The following is a 16424-nucleotide window of genomic DNA, read 5'->3' on the forward strand; positions in this document are numbered from 1 at the left end:
CTGCCGCCTTTAAACTAGCTGAGTTTATCAAAGTAGCTAGCTAACTATCATTTTAGCATGTAGCATGTACTGCTTAACCATGACATTTAGATGTAAAATATGGTAAAATAATTAATAGGGCATATGTCGATGGGTAAAAGGGTAAAACCCAGTGCATTTAACATAAAAATGGGTTGAAATATGACGGAGCTCTTGGAGGGACACTTCTGTGTTCCATTCTTCCATCCGGTTCTCCCTGGCGGTCAGGCCGGTGCATGTCTGACCGATTTGGCGCCTAGCTGTAGGGCTGCTCGATTATGGCAAAAATAATAATCACGATTTTTGTGACTGAAATTGAGATCACGATTATTTAGGACGATTTTTCAATTTATGATGATTTTATTTGTTTTTATTCAGTCATAAAATTGCTCAGGGCACAATTAGGACAAAAATAAGAAACAAGATGATCACTAAAATAACTCCTGATTATAAAAAGACCAATATACTTATAGCTCATAGTTTATGACCCAAGGGCTATAGACCTTGGTTTAACTCATTTAAGTCTAACCAGTACAGAACCAAATACCAATATCTTGCAAATACTGACAGCAAGAATTATACAGTGGCATTTATAACAAATAAATGCAAATAAATTGATGTTCACAAAATGTTGCATAACATTTATTGAGTCGTGTCAAGGTGCTGTAGGAGCACCGTGTCCTCAGAGAGGTTAGTTATTAGTTATCAGCGTGAGGAACTTATTTCTACCTTATTTATAAACTATTTATTTACAAGTCCATCAGTTAATGTAATAATTGTCCCAACCACAGCTGCACCCCCCCCACCCCCCAACCCGGTCTCACAGCAATCGGGCAAGCTGCACGTGTGTTTAGCGCGCTGCACGCGCACATTTAGCTGTTTTTAGCTGCTCAGGAGTCCGCAGGTGCGGTGTGTGTGTCACTCACTCTGGTTAATCCAACAAGGAGCCGGCTCCGAGAGCTGTCTTTAGCGACCGACACATCACTACATCATTCCCTTTCCTAATGTTGTGAAGAACGGTCCGGAGCTCAGGCGGAGTGTTTAGCTAACCTGCAGGAAATGTCGACGACCGTTATCCAGAAAGTAGCTAAGGGTTACCAGAGATGTTTCTGAGATGTTCGCTAGGTACTTTTAGGATTAAAAAGTCAAGAAGGGGGTCTGAAAAGCTGCTAGAAATAGCGTCAAAGTCGCTAAGTTGGCAACACTGTGAGGAGCGCTTCATTTGCAACTCAGGGCAGCGCAAGCGGGAGGAGCAAATAATCGGCTTGTTTTGTTTTTTATAATCGTTCAAAACTCAGATCGTAATCGTGATTAAAATTCGATTAATTGAGCAGCCCTACCTAGCTGCTGCGTGGGCTGACCGCTTGTGGAGCTCTCGGACTCGTAGAGAGACCTGACCGCAGAAATACTGCAGCTCAATTCCCTACCTAAATGCAAAGTTTGAGAGACGTGGTTCACTTAATTTAGCTAATATCAGTCTGCACTGCCTTCGGGCTAATTTGTCAAGTTCACAAAATGTGGAACGGGATGTAAGGTTAGAATCAGCGGCGAATCGGAACATATCTCGAAGCCCTGGCCGACGAAACGGTCCACATGACTATTACTGTCAGGCTCGGAGAAAATTCGGGTTGTTTTTGTGTCAGTCGGTAATTCTGCTAACAGTGACTCTAACTAATGCAGCACTAGTTGACAGACAGCATTACAGCGTGAAATCCAGCTTTACGCCACAGCGTGACCCGGTTCTTTGAGGAATTCTGTTCAGGAGGTCGCATTCCAGGCTCTCTCCACATCATATGTGTCTGACTTTTACATTATAATAACGATCACACACTAGGAATGTTATAAAGCACCTATATCTGACAGTTTCTTTTGTATATTATCTGACTTTATAAACTCCAACAACAATGTGCTTCTATTTTTTTTCCAGGCTAAATCTGCCCAAGACACTGGGTGTCAGACTGATTTAGTAGGCTGCAAGAATGCACTTGTCCAGGCTGAAGTTAAGCCTTACCCGTAGCAAGTGTGAATTATTTTTAATAATCGTCTATGTAAACATTTTATTATTACCTTCTAGTTTTAATTTGTTTTACAGATTATTGTTACACATGATTTAATGCTCTTTTAAACATTTATAAATGTGCTGTTTCTTTGTTTTTTATATAGCCACCCAGTTTAGAGCTCCCAGCCGCTGTGTGTCTGGTGACACAGGGACCATGACGGAAATTCATCTTCCAGAATGTCTGGCTCATCATTTAGCCAGATTTCTGAGGTATAGGCCAAAAATGTTTAGGTTAGTTTTGATAAGGTCCGTGCATCTCTCATTTCATGACGTAACTTTTCATATTTTAGTTCCTGGGTGTCTTCATTGTGCAGGGACTGTCCAAGCAGACATTCTATCGACATTAGGCAAAGGTCTTAATTCCAACAGTGAGCTGGCAGTGGCAGCTAGAGCAAGCTGATATCATCCAGGAGGCAACTGAATCTGGACCTGTGACTCTTGGTGGTGACATGCGAGCTGATTCACCTGGTGAATACGTTTAAATTTATTTATTTTATTCCTTTGCCATCAAATGTAAATTAAGTTATCCTTCCAGCACCCGTGACTCCCTAATCCACTGGGCACACACTGCTAGATTTTCCATTCACCCCGGCCTTGGCAGAACCTTAGCGCTCATTCGTAGAACCTTTTGGTGGCCTTCAATGTATAAAGATGTGAAGGAATACATTAGCGCCTGTCAAGTCTGTGCCAGGTCGAAAAGTAGCAACCAAGCCCCTCAAGGTCTTCTCCAACCCTTGCCGCTACCTCCTCGCCCCTGGTCTCACATAGCCCTAGATTTTTTGACTGGTCTACCTCCCTCTAAGGGCTTCACTACCATACTCACTGTAGTTGACCGCTTTTCCAGAGCTTGTCATCTGGTCTCGTTGAAACCCCTTCCTTCCTCTGCAGAAACTGCTAATCTCCTCATTAAACATGTTTTTCGATTGCATGGCATCCCTTCCGAGATCCTCTCAGACAGAGGACCTCAGTTCATAGCCCGCGTTTGGACAGAGTTCGCCACCCACCTTGGGGCCCAGGTCTCTCTCACCTCAGGTTTTCGTCCACAAACAAATGGCCAGTGTGAACGCCTAAACCAGGAGCTTGAGGCTATGCTCAGGTGCGTCTGCTCCTCCAACCCTTCCAGTTGGAGTTCAGAGTTGCCATGGATGGAGTACGCACACAACTCCCACACCTTCTCCTCCACAGGTCAGTCCCCGTTTGAGATCTCCCTGGGGTATCAGCCCCCTCTGTTTCCCTCAGACTCTGCTTCTCCCATCACTGTGCCTCAGTTCCTCCGCAGGGTCAGATGCACCTGGAATCAAACCCGTTTGGCTCTACAACGTACAGCGGATCATAATCGTAGGATTGCGGATCAACACCGGCGTCCAGCCCCTGCCTACGCCCCAGGAGACTTGGTTTGGCTCTCCTCCCGTGATATCAAGCTCCGGGACTCCTCCAGGAAGTTCTCTCCCCGTTACCTTGGTGCTTTCCCCATCGCAGCTGTTCTCAGTCCTGTCTCTGACCGCCTGACCATACCCCCGTCTATGAAGGTACACTATGTGTTTCATGTCTCGTTGCTCAAACCCGTTGTCTCCAGCCCCCTGTGTCCTCCTTCCGACCCTCCTCCGCTGGTCCGCCTTGCTGATCGTGGTCTCGGCTACAGGGTCCATCGCATCTTGGATGTCCGGCCACGTGGTCATCAGTTCCTTGTGGACTGGGAGGGGTATGGCCCAGAACACCGTCAATTGGGCCATTCCCATCTGTACCGGGTCGGCCCGGGCCGGGTAGCCCCAGTCGGCCCCAGCCTGGCCCGGTTGATTCCACACATCCTTGTCTTAAGCCCATGTGGGCTGATTCTACCCACCAATCAGAGGCTTGCTCTAATGGAAGGTGTGAATTTGCTGTCAGCAGTGGGTGTGTTGGCCCTGGTCGGCCTGAAGCAGACCCCCTCGAGAAGAGGGCTGAGAATGAGCCTTGGTTGGCCCGGAAAAATACCAGGCCACCCAGATATGTAAATAACCTACGCTACCCGGCCCGGGCCGACCCGGTACAGATGGGAATGGCCCAAATGGGTCCCGAGGTCCTGGATAGATGGCGTCTCCCTCATCTGGGACTTCGAGGCCTCCTGTTCTGCCTCCTCCTCCGTCTCCTCTGCTAGGCTGCCAGGTGGCATCCCTTGGGGGGGGGGGGGGGGGGGGGGTTACTGTACCAGCCTGCCCTGCTCACTATTCATTTCATTTAATACCCTGCAGTTGTCCCAGTTCTGTGTTAACAGGTGGGTGTGTCGGAGAGCCAGCTGTTCCTGATCTCCCTGATCAGAGGGCCAGGGGTACTTAAGGAGTGGTGTGATGCAACTCCAGTGCCAGTTGATACTCGCATCTTGGGTAAACACTAGCCAGTCGCAGTCTCATTTGAATTTTAATCAGTTTTAATCTTGTCTGCCCGTTCCAGTTCAGCCCTTATCTACTGAGTCCTGAAGGTTCCTGCTCGTCTGTTCACAGGAATCACCCACCGCCATCTGGAGTTGTTAATCCAACCTCACGTCGCTCACTGTCCTCCTGGTCTCCTCACTCTCCACCGCCCGCCTGTCGTCCTGCCCGCTTCCCAGCCTGCCTAACCACCAGCCTCCGGATCTGCATCATAACCTGCCTCACTGTCTGTCTCGCAACCTGTTTCCTCATCCCGTCCTGGATCCTCACTCTCTGCTGTTTGTCTGTCCCCACCTGGCCCCCAAAGACCCAGCCCTGCCTCACCAAAACTGATCATCTCCAGTAAGAATAACACTCCAAACAATTCTAGTTCTGGTTCTCTGGTTCCAGGGTTTCATGATTCTAACACCAGTTTGCTTTCTCATTCTAGATCTCGGTCCCTCCTGTTCCCATTTGGAGCAGCGTTTTCAGTTTCACATCGTTCTTAATAAATATTATTTGTTATTCACTTACCATCATTTCCGTCTGTGATTCTTTCATGTCCTGGGTAAAACATATTCCCAACATGACAGACAGCTAATTAAACTAAAACCAAGACAGCCATTTAGACATAAATTAGATTTACATACACTCTTTAGTTTTATAGAACCCTATAAAAAAATTGATTATGCTCTCGCACTCAACCTAACGCGCAAAATGGCTTAGCGGGACACATTGATCACAAATATGTTGTGTTTCGGAAACAAAAGCGGTAATTTCAACAAGTGCAAGTATCCCGTGTCAAGTGTATGTATCATACGGTTTGTAATAAGGCAAACCGTTTGTAAATGCATTAATATTTCATTGAGTTATAAGTATCTTTAGTTGAGCCGCACACTCACCTTCCAGCTAGAGAACGGTTAGCTGTCCGAAGTCAGATGGCCGCTGTGTAAGGACGCTGTCGACTCCCAGTTAGGGCATCTATATGACATCTATGACGGCGACTGGAGGTGAGCTCAAGTCGCCATTTTGCTGCAACCAGGTCCTTTTTATTTATTTATTTTTAACAAACCTTAATATGCAGTCAGAACATTACACTAATTACAAGTGATATTAAAAAAAAACATACATTTAACAGCTAGAACACATCCAGTCAGCTGAGATTTATAGAGGAGCCTATATTCACTCTTTTGATTGCTTTTGCATTGTGAGAATGTTGAATGGATAATAGATTTTGTTTTGTTTCACAGAGAAATTGCTGAAAACAAGGTTTTGCATTAGAACATTTTGTCTTATGAATTTGAAATTTAGCCAGCAATATTAATAAATTGGTTATCTAAAATTGGTCTGCTTTATTCACTGGGTAGTAGTAGAAACCTAATATCAACTTTTCCTTAGAGAGTGAAAAATCTTGAATAAAATACGTTATTACAAAAATATTAAATTCTTGTAAGAACTGACCAGAGAATGGACAAGACCAGATTAGATGTAGAACATCTTCATCTTGGAGGTTACAAAATAAACAGTCATTCATTTCCTTTTTTCGTCTTTTCAAAAAGGATTTTGTAGGATAGAAACGATGAATAATCTTGAAAGAAATCTTTTTTACTTTGTCAGTAGAAACTAGTTGGTAGAGTCCCAATCCTTCCCCAGTCCAGGTCATAAAACCAGTTGTTTCAGTGTACAGTAGTTAGAAGTACAGTATGAGTCTTTAGAAACAGAGATCTTATATCACGATTGTTTTTTGCAGCCCGGTCCTCTTGCTCCTACTTGGTTTCCAAAAATGTAGACCATAATACCCCTTGGCTGGCATTCTCTTTTCGGAACACCTGTTAAGTTATGCCCCACCAAAAAAAAAAAAAAAAAAAAACTCACCAGCTGCCACTGATGTTTACAGTCACGCATTGTCTCATGGAGAATACATTTCAAAGGTTTATAGTTCTAATTTAATGTAAACAATTACTTTTATAGATGTATTTTATTCATCCGTCTTACAGGTGAAAGAACCAGAACAGGATCCCGTTTACTTTGAAAGCCGCTGGTAAGCAAATGAGTCAAACATGACCCGGATGTGCACCTTTATTTTGAAAGGTTTTCAATAACGAAGGCACGCGTGTCGTCGTCGCGCGCGTCGATTTGTTTCGGTGTGTCAAGAAGCAGCAGGAAGTCAGACGCGGCTCTGGATCTCAGCCTGGGTGAGTTGGGTCATCAGAACCGTGAAGCAGGCGGGGTTTGGTGAGACTGGACCGGGTTGTGACTGAAACCGTGACTCGGCTGAACGTTTCCTGGAGAAATAAGTTAGAAAAGTGACATTCTGTTGTCGCACTTCCGCAACCGCGGCTCTTTCAACGGTTGTCATAAAAGCAGACTTATGTGGACCGGAACCAAATCAGAACCTTCAACCCGTCCGCGTTTATTGAAATCGTAGGATGTCCAAGAAAGGTCAGCTGTGACGTAATAAATCTTGTTTATGACGCTGTTGGACTAACTTTACATCAGTAGAAAACACCTGGAATGAGGTAAAACTGCCTCCTGTTGCCCTGCTTTGGCAGACTTCTGCAGGCACAGAAGCATTAGGTCACGAACCGGATTGTTCAAACATTAAGACATTACAGGAATTAAAATGGATTCTCAGTGACGTAAATGCTTTTCAGGAAATGTAATTTTAAATGTGTTTTTCTTTATTGTGATTCGCTGTAATATTGTATGATATATTTGAGTGACCACGTGGAACCATTTGGGTTATTATTCTGTTCCCACCGGTCATGTAGAACGGTAAACAAACCAGATGTTTGAGACGCAGGTGCGCTGGACCAGGAGCAAGTAATGCTGAGCGAAGTGGTCGGAAAACGACAAATTTAGGTAGAGCTGCTCAGTTATGGCAAAAATGATGATCACAATTATTTAGACTGACACTGAGATCTCAATCATTTAAGACGATTTTAAAGATTAATGTTTATTTTATTTATTTATTCTATCATAAAATGAACAGGACACAGTCAGGAAAAAATAAATAAGAAAAAGAAAAACAAGACGATCACAACAACTCTTGTTTCTTAGTATAAAAAAGCCAAACACTCACTCGTAGTTTATGGCCGAAGGGGTTTAGACTGATGTTTAAGCCTACCCAATACGAAACCAATTTGTTAAAATATTTTGCAAAAACTGACCGCAAGAGTTGTACAGTGCATTTATAAAAACAACCTCAATGAGCAGGCCTTTTTACATGACTTGGCAAAAGAACGATGACATAGAGTTAGCCTCGTTCCTACTGTTGAGGATGCTTGGTCACATTTAAAAACTCCATTATCTCCATTTTAGATTATATAAAGGCAGAGTTAAAAATGTTTCAGAACCAAGCATCAATCCTGGCAGATATCCATGAATATCTGCGACTTGCAATCCTTCAGATCTGTAACCAGCCAATCAGAAAAGCAAAATCTGAATATTATAAGAACCCGTTTCTGATGAATAGTTCAGACCCCAAAACTAAAAGGTACATTTCTTCAATAATCACTTAATCAAGTCCGATCATGCGTTTGCAACAGCCTCACCTGTCTCTGGGGTCTCTGACTCAGCTATATACAACGATTCCCCCTATGCAACCACTTCCTGTTTCTCCATTCAGGTGTTTAAGGTAAATGAGGTACTTGACGGTAGGGTTGTCACAATGTGAAAATTAGGGCTGGGGGTAAACGATTATTTTTAAAACGATTATTCTGACGTTTATTTGATCAAATAGTCGACTATTCTAATGACTATTTAGACGATTAATCTAATGATTATTTTTTATTGCACAGTTAATAAAAACCAATTAATCTCTCATAAATTCTTCAAAAAAATTGATAAATTGTTACTGTAAGAGAATAAACACTACAGGCCTTCCATTTTGTATAACACTGCTTTTATTGTGTTGAGGTTGGTTATGTTCTGGTGACGTGTAGAACTTGGGAGTGCAGGCTGCGAGGTGGTAGAAGATGGAGTGTCTCCATGCCGCTTTGTTTTGGTCACTTATGTGCGTGAGGCGAGTGGTGTTACGACCCTTCCTGGGGAGTTTGGCTCGTGTGCAAAAAGGAAGGGACATTAACGGGATTTAAAAGTTAAAATGATGATCAGGTTTATTTACAACTACAAAAAAACATGCATCTTTCCATCCACAGGTTGGGAATAATAAAACTAATTCTGCCTGTGGGGAATTAAAACAAAAGTACAAATAACTAGGGATGTCCCACTGGGCAAAGATTACAGGGTTCTGGACCAAAATAAGGATCTCCAAAGGTCCAAACTCTAAACTGGGCGGTTAAACCAAACTTAAGGTGATATTTTAAACTAAACCGAAACCCCACAACACTCTAAATGTAATAAAAGGGAGATCTACACCACAAAAAAGATGAACTCTTAACCAAAACGTAACAGGTTATCTAAACCCAAGAAGCTGCTAGCTAAAATGCTAACAGTAGCTTTACCAACGTTAAGTTCAAGTTACCAAGTTTAAATAAACCAAAACACCCACCAAATAGACCAGCACGGAGGAGAGACTGCTAGCACCAAAACAGCTCTCCTAATGTCTGAAAGAAGCTCCTTTATGACGGGAGAAACGCTCCCGGTGATTTTCTACATCTGCGATAGAGACGGAGCAGCGCATCTGACCCTGGAAGTAAAGGAATCTAGTAGGGGCTGGACATTGTTCCGGGTCTTCGGTATTTGGTGGAGATGTTAGTGAAGGCGGAGAAGAGGGCGAACTAGAGGAAAAACAGGCAGATTCCTCCTCTATTTACAAATTCCTGGGGATGCAACAAGTGGGCGTGGTGCGTCGACTACCGGATCTGACGTCGACAAATTTTTAGAATCGAGCCGTCGACGTTATCAAGGCTTCGATACAGCCCTAGTGAAAATGTAACCTCATTGTTATTGTGACCAAAATAATCAAGGTTTTTGGTATGATCGTGGTATTATCTTTTAAACGTTAGATTTTCAGACAACTAGATAAACCCTGTATATCAGGAAAATATTCTCAGTTTGTCTAAATGTAGCCATTTGTAATTATATTAACATTTTTACCTTTTTAGTCTTTAAAATACCAACATTTGCCCATAACTTCTTATGTTTGCCTGTTTGAGGTCATCATTTTAAAAATACGAGATCGGATGATACTCAGGACTCTAGCCTTCTAATTAAATACTTTTTTTACCCTTGAGTAATTTCTTGGACAGCTACTTTTACTCAAGTAAAAGGCGTTGAAATGGTGTTGCTCTTACTTGAGTACAGTAGTTGGCTACTCTATCCAGCCCCGCCTATGTATCAGGGGCACCCAAACTGTTTCCCTCAGTGGGACAAAGTAAAAATCTATATCTCCTACTCCAATTTATTATTTCATGATGTGTTGTTGGTCGTTTCGAGGGTATTAGGTGTACCAGTTATAGTGCCAGAAACGTGTTATATTTTATGACAACTAAATAAACCATCTATATCAGAATAGTTGTCCTCAGTTTGTGTCCTTCCAGTGAGCTTTGCAGATTTGGGAAAATGTCATCAGGCAGTAATGATTGTTAAATTAATAATAATGCGGAGAGAGACCAACTCTTATCCGCTCCTGGAACCTCGTTATGCATAGCGTTATTTCAATATGGAGGTGTCCGCGACACGTTTTATATGCTGGCTGTGGGTGCTGCGGCTGCACTATAGGATGACTTTTTGCATTCTCCCTCAACCCAAAGTCCTCACATCACGCATTTCAGCTTTAAAGCTAGCGTTAACTTGCCTTGCATTGACTGTAGAGTTGTGGGTGATGGTCACGCAGGTTTTTCATGACATTCAGAGTGTTGCTGCCTTTCAGAGACAAGTTTATCTGCATGTGCTACAAACAGGATAGCCGTCTTCTATCAATTGTACCTCGGCGTTCTTGAAATACCCAAAATATTACCGTATTTCAGACTTTCTCTTCCTTGAGGGCTGATAAATGTCCTGAGAGCTGCCCTCCTCCTTCAGCCATTATTTCAGCTTCAACAAAGTTTTGATTGTAAACTAAGGCTGAACGATTTTGGAAAATAATCAAATAGCGATTTAATTCACGATTATTTTCTCACATTTTTCAACTATTGGAAACAAAAAAAAAAACCCTATGTAACTTATACTGCATATAAACAAGTTTATGTATCTACATATTTATCTACATATCCTATCAACAAGTTTATTTGTCTACATAAACACTCCCAAGTAAAGACAACATTTTGTGTTTGAAGGTGCGATACTTTGCAGCCAGGAGCACATCTCTTGAAGGAGCATAGGTATTAGCATCAACTGTGAACATTTATTAGCAGGAAAGAAGTGTGTCCCATTTATTGAAGTCTTTTGTGTTTAGAGTGTTTGACGTCTTGTCCATGCAGAGCTTCCGTAGTTCAGTTACGTCCATAGCTGCTAGCCAAAACTCAGTGGAGTTAAAGTCTCTTACAGTTTTCTAGCTTTACTAAAATATCTGTCTGTGCTTATTTGACTGATGGCAGTTTTTATATTTTATTAGACTCCAAATGTAATTATTTAGCAAGTTCCTAATTCATAATTTGTAAGAATGTAATAGGCTAATTCCTTTGGCAGGATAAACCTCCACGAATTAGCTTAAAAACGCTTCAGAAGACCAAAGACAGAGGAGGACTGGATTTACCCACCAAATTAATACCACCAAATTAAATCTGTAGTAAAACAAAAAATTTAAGCTCAATAAAATAGAATTACAAACACCACCAAGGGTATTAGACTTCTATAATCTCAACCCCCCCAAACTACTGTCTAAAGCAGTGGTTCCCAAACTTATTTAGCTGCGCACCCCCTTCTATGTCCCGACCATGTCGACGCACCCCCCCACACACACACACATCACGGCATGGCTATATATATATATATATATATACATACATATATATATATATAGAGAGAGAGAGAGAGAGAGAGAGAGAGAGAGAGAGAGAGAGAGAGAGAGAGAGAGAGAGAGAGAGAGAGAGAGAGAGAGAGAGAGAGAGAGAGAGAGAGAGAGAGAGAGAGAGAGAGAGAGAGAGAGAGAGAGAGAGAGAGAGAGAGAGAGAGAGAGAGAGAGAGAGAGAGAGAGAGAGAGAGATCAGACGTCAAGCTAAACAGACAGGGTTAAAAAAATATGATCGACCTTTTTCCCCATCACTTTCATTTTTTAAATAGTAATTAATAAGCATTCGATACCATTACAATTTCCTTTGATTTAATTTTAAATAAATATTTAGAGTGCCCATGTAGAACATAAACAATGAAATTTAACAGTTTTCTTAAAGTAGGAACGTTTAATCTGTGCGGCCATAGCGCTCTCCTTCCTTCTGCTCTGCGTAAACCTGAACTGGCCACCTACTGGTACGTAATCAAATGTCTATAGGGGAAAAGGAAAAAGCTTTAGCCATGAGGCTCACTTTTGCCTCAGACCGACTAATTGCTGTTTTATGGTGTGGCTGAATCTGCGATCCGCTGCCACGCGGACAGGAATAACAAATGCTGCAGTAACAGGCGTTCAGGTTCGGAGTCACTGGCTGGAGCGGACCCGACTTTAATACGTCATCCCAAAATAGAAGCTAATATCTTAATTTGACCTGGAATGAAAAATGTTGTTATAAAACCTCTTAAAAGTTTTTATCACAGAGGAGGCAGAGCTCATTTCTGCCTTCAGTCTGACGGTATCAGTCTGGCGCGCCGGAGTTTGCGCAGCGTGCACTTATTGAATCTGTGTGTGTGTGTGTGTGTGTGTGCGCGCGCGGCACAGCTCCACGAAGCTTGGTTTATGCTTGACGCATTCACTTTCCGCTTGGTGATGCGTCTCGCGGATGGAACGCGCTTCACAACTTGCAGCGTTTAAGTCACCGCGTCTCGTTATTGGTGCTATTTAAACCAATGTTGTAAAATTACTTCTGCCCAGCCCAGATGTGCTCACTTGTGCACCCGTGAGCCGTGGTTCCGGAACGCGTCTGACCTCTGACAGACGCACTCTAAACTTCAGATCTTCAGCGCGTGTGAGGTTTACAATGTCAGAACACCTGCATGAGACAGGTGTTAATTACAATCTGCCAGAATTACTCACCACCTTCAGATTTCTCCAGCACCGTTAAAAATGATAAAATACGGAACATATCGGCGTGCGCAGGCCAGAGTGCTGAAGCTCGGCGCATTGTTATTATGAAGTTAGGGCACATGTGGAGGACACACACACACACACACACACACACACAAGTAAAATATACTTGTTTTCAATTACATTTATTGGGCCCACTTACTTTTTCTTTGGCCCACCCACAAATGAGTTTTCTGGCTATGCTAATGGTGACACCTGACAGACTTCTCTGAGCTCCGCAGCCATTACACTTTTCATCTCGCGCACCCCCTAGCGGCAGCTCACACTTTGGGAATCCCTGGTCTAAAGTATATAAGACACTGTCCAAAATAGACAATAGAATAGTAATCCCTATTGAAAAATGGGAGGTGGATCTATCAGTCAGCTTTGACCAGAACTTCTGGTCCCAAACTTGTTTAAAAACTTTTAAAATGATCAGACACTCCAATTTACAATTAATTTAGTACAAAATTCTACACAGAGTACACTATACAGGTCATCGGATGTTCAAGATGGGGTTTGTGTCATCTGACACCTGTACACACTGCACAAACAACGTTCCTGACAATTACATTCATGCACTGTGTCCTGTCCACCTGTCCAGGAATTTTGGGGTAGAGTGTGTGAAGACCTGTCAAAGTCTCTGAAATGTCTTATCCCAACCACCCCCTCTCTTTGTTTACTGGGAAACCTGGACAATGTCCCGATTGAAACATCTGTGGTTCACGTGGTTCTGACTCCCATATGCATCGCTAAGAAAACTATCCTCTTCAATTGGAAAAATAGAGAAACTCTCTGCATTAACCAGTATAGAAATCTTTTGTTAGATCATATTACACTTGATATAGCCTCTGCTTCCACTTCAGATCAATCTCTCTGGGCTCCTTTGATCGGTTCCATCACATAGCGAGGGTGGGGGGGCCGTTGATGTTGTGCTGCGGGATGGTGTGGGTGGGGGGGGGGGGGGGGGGGGTGGGGGGTTGAGTTTGGCGTATCCGGATGTTCCCTGGAGGTGGGTTCACTGGGGGTGTCTGGGACTGGGGGGCCGTTGCCCCCCTCTGGAGGTGCTTGGGTTGCCTCGGGGAGTGGACTACTGGCGGTTGTGAGCGGGGCCCCTTGGGGATCTTGGTGGCAACCATGGGTCACTGCCTGGTGGCTGCATTGCCCCTGGGTGGGTCTGGGTGGGGGCCTGGGGGCTCGGGGTTTGGGGGTGGCCGGCCCCGAGTGGGGATCTGGGCAGAGCCTTGGGGGTCGGGTCCTGAAATGTATGCTGCCGGGAAGAAGGCAGGAACATGCAGCAGTGCCTGGCCCGGGTTTGGGGGCCTCAGGTAGACCTTGGCTCCTCTGCCGTTCCATCACAGGGGAGGGGGAGGTCCAGGAGGGGGAGGACCCAACCTTACCTGGATGTCCCATGTCATATATTCTGGAAGTTGTGCAAATGCAGGGATGGGCATAGATATTCTGCCGGGGTGGGGCTGGGTTGGTGCCCTCGAACTCCGTGAGGCTCTGTAATGCTGCTGCTTTGGGCCCTGGCAGGATGGGCTGGGGTCTCCATGCCCTGGGTGGCGGTTTGACAACAGAGGTGCCTATTGGGGCCAGTAGGGGAGCTGGCTCCCTGGAGGGCTAAGCCCAACCAGCCATTCCTCCCCATCCCCGCATATTTCTCTCCTCCTGCTCCCTCACATCAGCACACAAACATACACATAGGACCTCGGGGGGTTTGCAAGTCAGGGAGTGCGGGTATGGACCCCATTTCCGCATTCCTGTGGCAACCTGCCCCCCAATTTTATTTGCACCTTATACACTTCCACTGACGACATTCCACACAAACACACACTTAGGGCCTTGGGAGTGAGCACATTCAACGGCATTTGGCAGGGGGATATCTCAGCCTCCTCCCGGGTGCCGGTGCCCACTTCCAATTTTAAACCGCACTTAAACACCAAGGGCTGAGGGTGTAAGTGGGGTGGTGCGGTGGCATCAGCTGGCATTGGCCGGATGATGCCCGCACTGCCCACTCACCACAGCCATGGAATACACCTCATGATCACACAACACTATATTGGAGCAGGCGGAGGGAGACTAGGGGTCTTAGCCACCTCTGTTGTTGCTTGGCTTCCTGGGGCTGGAGGCTAGGAGGGAGATCTGGCTGTCTGGTTGGGGTCTGGGGTGATAGGTATAGCACAATTCCACCACTGCCTGGATTTTAGACTATCTCTTAAACAGGCCTCAGTTTGTGAGAGCTGGGGGTAAGTGCTCGGACTTGATTTTTACGAACTCTGGTGCACCACAGGGGACAGTTTTATCTCCTTTTTTATTTACATTGTACACAGCTGACTATAGGCACAGTTTACCATCTTGTCACTTACAGAAGTTCTCTGATGACACTGCCCTACTGGGCCTGATCTCCCGGGGTGACGACCTGGCTTACAGGGAGGAAGTTAACTCCTTTGTTGGATGGTGTGATGCAAATTTTCTACAGCTCAATGTTGGCAAAACACAAGAGCTGGTTATTGATTTTAGAAAGAAAAAACAAACATTCTCTCCAGTGGTCATCAAAGGCCAACCTATAGAAACTGTGGAGACATATAAATATCTCGGGGTGTACCTCGACGATAAGTTAAACTGGAAAAGGAACAGTGATGCTGTTGTTAAAAAGGCCCAGTCCAGATTGTTTTTTCTTAGGAAGCTAAGATCTTTTGATTTAAGTAGGAGGCTCTTGAATGTGTTTTATCAGGGGATCATGGCCAGTGTGTTGTTTTATGCTGTGTTGTGTTGGGGCAGGAGCCTCACTGCTGAGGACAAAAACAGGATCGACAAAATGATCAAGAAATCTGGCTCAGTGGTTGGGCAACGCTTGGACTCATTTGACATGATCATCGACAAAAGGATGAAGAGTAAACTTAAGACAGTTATGACTCTGGAGGATCACTCCCTTCACCACATTTTTAAGGATCTCGGGAGCTCTTTCAGTGGGCGAATGTTAATGCCCCGGTGCTCCACTGAACGTTTTAGGAACTCTTTTATTCCAGCTGCAGTGCGTTTTTACAACGACCATTTCGTATGATTGTATATTTGATATTTTTATATTTTATCAGGACCAGTGAATGTTTTATTGTGTGGATATGCATGTTGTGTTTACTTGTCCAAGGCAATTCAATTTCCCCCTTGGGGATTAATAAAGACAACCTTGAACCTTAGGTTGCTGTGCTCAGCGTTGGGCGGGGGAGCCTGCTTATCAGCACCCCCAGTAGAAAGGGTCAAACTCTGGTTACCAGTGATGGTTGTACCCAATGTGCAGCAGTACCGGGACCAGAGTGAATAGGGTGTGTATGGGGAGCATGAGTGGGTGCCTGGCGTGCATTTTTGTAAGTCTTGGGTTATATGTGTGTGTGTGTGAGCATGAGGGAGGGAGTGTGTGACTGTGTTTGTGTATGACTGTATATGTCAAGTGGGGCCTTTGACTCCTCCCCTCTCCTGGAACTTCTTTTGATGATATAGATCTTCGTCCCCCCTCCCCCTGCCACACCTGGTGTGAGGGGTTGTGCCTTGGTCTGCCTGAGTGTTCGTGGCAACCGGGTCTGGGGGTTTAAGATTTTGGCATCTGCCTGATAGATCCCGGTGGCTGCCTGGTGGGGTCTGGGTCCCTGGGCTCTGCTGGGTCCCCGACGGGGGTGGTCGCCCCTGGGTCCCGGGTCGCTGGGTCCCGGGCTCGGCCGGCTAGGGGGTGGGAGGTTGCGGGCGGGCTTGTGGGCTTGCCGCTAATGTCTCCCGGGGCTCTGCCGGCTGCTGGTTGTGGCCCCCCCGGGGCGATCCTCTGTGCCTCTCGAGGGGGGCG

The 16424-nt window shown here is 44.8% G+C and overlaps 1 protein-coding gene across 3 annotated transcripts in view; it reads left to right on the forward strand.

Moving 5' to 3' along the window:
• Positions 1-6545: 6545 nt before the first annotated feature.
• Positions 6546-16424, forward strand: part of lrrk1 (leucine-rich repeat kinase 1) — a 303358-nt gene continuing 293479 nt past the window's right edge. For all 3 annotated transcript variants that reach the window (XM_054734368.2, XM_070554620.1, XM_054734367.2), the window contains exon 1: positions 6546-6659. The gene's annotated coding sequence lies outside the window, so the exon portion shown is untranslated. The remainder of the gene's footprint in view (positions 6660-16424) is intronic.

This window comes from Nothobranchius furzeri, chromosome 9, assembly GCF_043380555.1.
Source record: "Nothobranchius furzeri strain GRZ-AD chromosome 9, NfurGRZ-RIMD1, whole genome shotgun sequence".
Classification (NCBI taxonomy): Eukaryota; Metazoa; Chordata; class Actinopteri; order Cyprinodontiformes; family Nothobranchiidae; genus Nothobranchius; species Nothobranchius furzeri.